The sequence below is a fragment of the Onychomys torridus genome, chromosome 3 (assembly GCF_903995425.1).
Source record: "Onychomys torridus chromosome 3, mOncTor1.1, whole genome shotgun sequence".
NCBI classification, from domain to species: domain Eukaryota; kingdom Metazoa; phylum Chordata; class Mammalia; order Rodentia; family Cricetidae; genus Onychomys; species Onychomys torridus.
This window is the reverse complement of record NC_050445.1, coordinates 30,721,741-30,729,557: the sequence shown is the minus strand read 5'-3', so window position 1 is coordinate 30,729,557 and position 7,817 is coordinate 30,721,741.

Genomic DNA, 7,817 nt, shown 5'->3' with positions numbered 1-7,817 from the left:
CAAAAGCTGTTTCATGATACTCTGAGTGGGCACACAGGCTTCTGGAGGCCTCTCTTTTGCGGCAGCCGCAGGAGGCAGGAAAGGCTGTTTCATAGGAGAAGGAGACTGGGGTTCATGGGATATTTACAAAACTAGGCCAGCATAAAACCCTCAAGGCAGAGCCCTGCTTCTACTCCCTACCATCAGTCTCTGAGGACACTGCCCAGTGCTGATAGAAGGCACTCAGTGAACCTGATGTTAGCAGTCAGGAGACCACTATGAGAAGGAAGATGTATTCCAAAGCATCAAAGTTTGGCAAGAACAGGAATGGACCTTCCAAACACGAGAAAGTTCCAATGACCAGGGCATGGGAAGCCCACAATCACTTTTGAATACAGGAACCCCCTTGTATTTTATTTATTTATTTATTTATTTATTTATTTATTTATTTATTTTATTTATTTATTTATTTTGGAAGCTGAGGATCAAACCCAGGGTCTTGTGCTTACTAGGCAAGTGCTCTACGCTGAGCTGAATCACCAACCCCTTATTTTATTTTTTAATCAATTCAAAAGTTTATTAGACACAGGGGGAAAAAAGATATCTCAAAGTCAATTCTTGTTAAGTTCCTAATAAAATAATACAGTTGAATAGAAAATCACTCTACTTTAGGTCTAGGAGATGTATTTTTTTCCTTCTTAGATGACAGATGGATGTAGCTGAATATAGAAACAAGTGTACTTTTCCCAAAAGTACAACATAAATACAGAAGTGATGGACTCTGGGGAATCTTTTGTGTAGAATCATCACATCCTCCAATCCCAGCAGAGGTGGTGCAGCCTGTGCTCCTGGTTCTGCAGCTGACATTTTCTTCTGTCTGACTGTAATCTCCCCTACCCAAGCCCATGCTGCTTTGCTAGGAAAGGGCCCCAAGGAATCCACATGGATGCCAATGGGGGTAAGATGCTGCATGCTGATACTTGACAGTAGTGGGCTCCAAAGGAGCAGACGTGGACAGACAGGAAGCTATCTCCTTTCTCTTTTTAAATTCTGTATGTGTTCTTTTTTTTAAAAAGTGTATCCATTTAAAGCGTACACTATGATTCAATTATTTTATAAAGGGGTCATTATTACTAATCAATCCATCATCTTACAAGTGTTTTTGTGTATGGTAAGAAGCTTAACTCTAATCTTTTAGAAAACTTCTAATACATACTATGATATTTGTTAAACACCTCATTTAGTAGGTTAGATGTCTAAACTTCTTTGTCCTACCTAACAAGAGTAACTTTGTACCTTTTGCTGGGATTTCCCCACTTCCTGTCCTCCACCCATGGCAACACGGTTGCCTTGTTTCATTTTTTTTCAATCCCACAACCCTTTGCCTTCCCTAGAAGTCTGAAGTTTGCAAAGTAAGTTCATAAAGCACCTTCTGGAGCCATTTTTTTGGCCAGGGTTCTGACTCTAGCCCAATGTCTGCTCAAACTGCCAGTCTTGTTGGAAGTACAGGCTTGAATGTGCACTGGAAGTATTTCTGTAAGTATTAAGAAAGCATGGGCTCCTTAGCCTCTCAAGGGCTGGGGTGATAGGCATGTGCCACAACACCCATTATTTTTTCGTAAACTTTTTCCTGTCTGGCTGTTTAAGGTTTGGGTAGTGGTGGTGGTTTCTGCATTTGTTGAAGTCAGAAGAGGGCATCAGATCCTGGGAATGGATTTACAAATGGCTGTAAGACACCATGTGGGTGCTAGGAAGTGAACCCAGGTCCTCTCCAAGAAGAGCGATTGCTCTTAACCCATGAGCCATCTATCCACTGCCCCCAGTCTAGTTCTATTTAGTATCTGCACATTGTCTATGTGTAGAAAGATAGACAGAACATGTATGTATGACTATAAGGATGATGCTGTCCAAGGCATGCACTGAATGCAGACTAGGACAGTGTCCAGTACTTCATGTGGTCTTCACCCAATGTGTGTTCAGTGAGCAAATGAACAGATATGGAGTGCAGAGATGACGAAATCATCTTCATGTATTGATTTCTTCCAAAGAATGAACCAGTCTGCTGACTGAGAAGCTAAAAGCCTGATAGGGGAGCCGTATCTGCAAGCAAAGCATTAGAGCTGGGGACTGGCAGTTTGAGAGACAGCCACTGGGTGCTGTGGGGGTTCACAGAACAACATGAACCTGGACTGGTGGGGAGTGAGGATGTCAGCACAGACACAATTACAAACTGACTTTTAAAAAAGCTGGAGGTGGCGGCGTGGGCCCTTGCCAAGACAGCAGGTGAATAGACGATGTGGGACCCAGGAGAGTGTGGGAGAGAACTAGAGACAGCCCTGCAGAGCAGAAAGCCCTCTGCCAGCAGGAGCAAGCTGCAGCCAGCAGCTGCTTGGACTTGGTCCTGCAGACCCTGGGCATTCCTTCTAACTGGGATATTCCCAGGTCCCATGCAAGGTTTCAACACCCAAACTCTTCTGAATATATCAACCCTGAAAGAAATCAACACGTTCTGACCAGCTATTTATCAGACAACTTGGCACCTGCCTCCCAGTCTCTAGCCAACTGGTATCTGAGGTTCAGTATCTGTAAAGGCCACATGTAGGTCACATGACCTCCAGATTCCCATGCTCTCATCTTTGTTGCCCTTTTCTGTTTTCTTTCTGCTTTTTGAGATCTATTTAAGTTTTTTGTTGTTGTTGTTTGTTTTTCGAGACAGGGTTTCTCTGTGTAGCTTTGTGCCTTTCCTGGAACTCACTTGGTAGCCGAGGCTGGCCTCGAATTTACAGAGATCCGCCTGCCTCTGCCTCCCGAGTGCTGGGATTAAAGGCGTGTGCCACCACTGACTGGCCCAATCTTTTTTTTTTAATTTGCCAATTTAAGCTGGGCTGTGGTGGTACAAGCCTTTAATCCTTGCACGCCAGAGGCAGAAGCAGGAGGATCTCTATGAGTTCCAGGCTAGCCTGGTCTACAGAGTATGTTCCAGGCTATACAGAGAAACCCTGTCTTGAAAAAAAAAAAATTAAATTGGCCAATTTGAGTGGGACAAAGCAGATCATACCTTTAATCCCAGCACTTGGGAAGTAGAGGCCAATTGGTCTCTGTGAGTTAAGGTCAGTCTGGTAGTAGAGACACTAGTTTCAATGCTGCATTTGTGATATAAATAAATACAGTAGAGTTCTGTGCTAGTCAGGTTTTCAATGAGGTAATAGAGTACATAAAATAACCTGAGATAATCAACTTTTTTATCGTTGTTTGGAAACAAGGCCTCACTTCCTAGTCCAGGCTGAACTAAAGTCAAGTCCACCTCAGCCTCTCAAGTGCTGGGATTACGGGTGCAAATCACCATGCCCCATTTCAATTTTGTCCCTTTGGCGGAACCTCACCCATGCTAGGCCAGGGCACAACCAGTCATCCCCCAAAACATGAGCCTTTTTCTGTGCCTGGGGGTAGAGGTTAAGACTTCTCTGTGTAGCCCAGGCTGTCCTGAAATTAGCTCTGTAGACCAGGCTGGTCCTGAACTCACAGAGATCTACCTGCCTCTGCCTCCCAAGTGATGGGATTAAAGGTGGGTGCTACCACCTGGCAGGGTCTTCCGTGTGTGTGTGTGTGTGTGTGTGTGTGTGTGTGTGTGTGTGTGTGTGTTCTTTGTTCTTTTGAGACAGAATCTCATGTAGCCCAGGCTGGCCTCAAACTTGCTGTGTAGCTGAACTGACCTTGAACTCCTGATCCCTGTGCCTTCCCTTTCCAAGTGGTGAGATTACATACTGGCGTAGATGTTGAACTGAATATTGAGAACTAATAGTTTGAGAGGTGGGACTATGACCTGGCTGGCGAGGGTGTGGGGCTGAGGTGGTGAGCAGAATGTCCAGTCTGTGTGTTAGGCAGATTGCTGCCCCGCCCACCACAGCCCATGCTTGAGGAATCTTCTTGACTGACTCCGGACCCAAGAGCTGTCCTTGAAGTAGTTTGAAGTGGGACTAGAGTTGGAGTCAGAGATTGAGCTCAGGAGGAGGCAGGAAGATCAGGAGACCAGGGCCACCTAAGCTACATAGCAAGTTCAAGGCTAGCCTGTGTTACCAGAGGCTCTGTCTCAAAAAACAAAACATCAACAGCATTAAATAAGTAAATAGCATTTGTAACACACAAAACACATCCAGCTAAGTGGGTTTTTGGCATAAAACCAGTGTGAGACAAAGATGGGGAGCCAGGCTGCCTTTCGGAAAGGATGATATCACAGGTGCAGCAGCCTGCTAGGTAGTCGGCTCCAGATAAGCAGGCCCAGAAGTTATAAACAGCCCTTAAAGAGACACTGACTTAGCTGGTCATAGAGACACAAGCCTTTAATCCCAGCAGTCAGGAGGCAGAGGCAGGTGGATCTCTGTGAGTTCAAGGCCAGCCTGGTCTACAGAAGGAGTTCCTGAAATATGAAATCCTGTCTCAAAAAACAAAAACAAAACAGACAAAAGACAAGACTCTGACTTTAAGATGAGCTTTGCTGTGAGCTGCCTGGGAGACAGACGGGAGCCCCCCAGTCTGTTGTCTTCTCTTTTACCCCATCTGTTTTATAAACAACTCCTAAGCATCACATCTGCCTGATGTCATCATCACGGATGTCGTCATCAGCTGAAGGGTCTTGGGAGCTGAGCCTGGACCACTGTCTCTGGACGTCAAAACTCAGAATAAACTGAGGTCAGAAGGAGCCACTTTTCCTGTTGTACAGGTGGAGAAACAGAAGGTTGGGAGGAAAGGGGTCCTGACAAGCACCACAGCAACCAGTTGACAGGGGTGGGCTGGGATGTGCTGGGCCTTCCTGTCTCATACTCGTTGCCCCTTGCTGCCGCCTTGGTCTCCATGGGGATAGGTAGAATAAAGGCAGAAAAAATCCTGCCGCTGGCTGAGCCAAAATAGATTCCAATCTTCTGGACTGGGCTGGCATATAACACACAGAAGGAATAAATATCAAACTCTGTGTGTGTGTGTGTGTGTGTGTGTGTGTGTGTGTGTGTGTGTAGAAGATTGTATAAAACCAATGCCCAGGGCTAAGCTGATGACTCCATTGGTAAAGTGCTTACCGAGCAAGCAAGAGGGCCTCAGTTTGATTCTCAGAACCAGCATAAAGGAGCAGAGGGTGGGGTGCCTGCTTGTATTCTCAGCACCAGGGAAATTGGCACAACCACCCTAGGGGCTTGATGAACAGGAGCCTAGTCCAGTCAGCAAGATCCAGGCCAGAACGAGGTAGTCTGGGTAGATGGTTCAGTCTGTGCAAACCACTTGCCATGCAAACCTGAAACCTGAGTTTGGATCCCAGAATCCACTTAAAAGCCTCTTCGAGCACACTGATTAGGAAAGTCTGAGACAGAAGAGTTCAGGAATCCCAGGTCAAGCCGGACAGTGGTGGTGCACCCCTTTAATCCCAGCACTCAATTGCAGAGGCAGGTGGATTTCTGTGAGTTTGAGGCCAGCCTGGTCTACAAAGCGAGTTCCAGAAAAGTCACAAAGCTACATAGAGAAACCCTGTCTCAGAAAAACAAAAAACAAAAAAGAAAACAAAAAAAAAAAAGTAACAGTTTTAGGGCAGGCATCTCCAGACAGGGAAGGTAACCTGCTGACGTCCCACGCAACCTAAGTCAGAAGCTCATTTTTAAGTAAAAGGGGGACCTGTGGGGCCCTGCCCCCCCCCATTTTGGGTAACTGTTCAGCCTTGCTTGCTGACCCTGACCTTGATATCCTCCCTATGCTAATTCCCTGTGAGATTTCCACCCTCTTGAATGCTTAAGGGAGGTTCCTTGTCTGTATATCCTGCATATTGGGCTTTAACAGCTTAGCTGCAAGATTGTAAAACATCAGAAGTGAACTTCTGCCCTCTGGGGTTCTCCCATTATGTTGTAAGCCTGTGTTTAAGACCTCCTCCTTCAATAAACCGCATTCAACATTTAAAATAAATATATAAATAAATAAGGCCGGGGCGTGGTGGCACTTGCCTTTAATCCCAGCACTCTGGAGGCAGAGCCAGGTGGATCTCTGTGAGTTCGAGGCCAGCCTGGTCTACAGAATGAGTTCCAGGAAAGGTGCAAAGCTACCCAGAGAAACCCTGTTTTTAAAAAAAAAACCCAATAAATTAATTAATTAATCCCAGGCCAAGTAGCAGGCTATATGAAATAGTGAAGAGGCTCTGTCTAAACGGAGGCAGAAAAGTGAGGACTGATATCAGCAGGATGCCCTCTGATTTCACATGTGCTCTGTGATTGCACCTGTCTGTACCCACACACAGAACAACACACTCACATATAACTTATCAAACGCATACACACACACACACACACACACACACACACACACACAGTGTCCAAGGTGGAAGACACCTGAGAAAAATCACCAGAGGTTGATCCCTGGCCTCCACATAGAGAACACATATGTGTATGTACACCTGAACACACACATGCACCTACCCACATGAACACCCTCTCACACAATTACTAAATACCAATGCCCACAGTTCATTTTTATTTTATCTGTGTGTCTGTGCGTGTGAGCGCACGTGCGCACACACATGCACACGCAAGGACTTGGGGGGGAAGGAAGTGCTTTTACCCACTGAGCCATCCTCCTGGCCCTGATGCCCGCAACTTAAATGGAAGTGATAAAGATAAGTGACATGGACATGCTACTCCTAAGTGTGCCAAATTAGTCCAGTGGAAGTTTTGAGCAAGAGGCAGATGAGAGTCAACAGCCTGGGCGTTCTTCACCTAATTAGAAGCAGCGCCAAGTGTCATTGTGATCCTGGCTTTCTTCCAAGAAGGCAGAGGGGAACCCCTATCACCAACGGCAGGGACGGCAAAAGGATGAGTCGGCATGAACTGAGTCTCCCTCATTTCTTATCACTTCTGGCTCTTTACGTGAGTTTGAGAAATCCAGCTTACCTACTAGGCTACCGCCCCATCCATCTGTACTTTTCTCAGACTTTCACACTAAGAAAAACCAATGAAATAGAGAGAGAGAGAGAGAGAGAGAGAGAGAGAGAGAGAGAGAGAATGCTGGAAAATCAAGTCTCTCCTCAGGGCTCACGTTTTTTGAGTCTTTGAAGGGTCTTCCTTCCCTAACTTAGGGTTGGTGGATAATCAGTACACAACTGGATTTGTTTTTTGTTTTGAGCTGAGGATCGAACCCAGGTCCTTGCGCTTGCTAGGAAAGCGCTCTGCCACTGAGCTAAATCCCCAAGCCCCTGGTTTTATAATTTTTTTTCATTTTACATACCAACCCCAGTTCCCCCTCTCTCCCCTTCTCCCACCTCACCTCCCTCCACTCCTCAGAGTGGGTAAGGCCTCCCATGGTAGTCAACAAAGGCTGGCATACCAAGTTGAAGGAGAGCCTAGCCCCTCCCCATTGTATCAAGGCTGAGCAAGGCATTCTTCTTCTTCTTCTTCTTCTTCTTCTTCTTCTTCTTCTTCTTCTTCTTCTTCTTCTTCTTCTTCTTCTTCTTCTTCTTCTTCTTCTTCTTCTTCTTCTTGAATGCCCTTTATTGAAAGAGGGAGGTCTTAAATACAGGTTTACAGCACAATGGAAGAACCCCTGGAGGGCAGAAGTTTGCTTCTGATGTTTTTGTTTGTTTCTTTTGTTTTGAGCTGAAGATGGAACCCCGGGTCTTGCACTTGCTAGGCAAGCATTCTACCACTAAGCTAAATCCCCAATCCTGCTTCTGATGTTTTACAATCTTGCATCTAAACTGTTAACACCCAATATGCTGGATACACAGACAAGGAACATCCCTGTAGCATTCAGGAATGTGGGATCTCTGAGGGAATTAGCATAGGGAGGATATCAAAGTCGAAGTCAGCAAG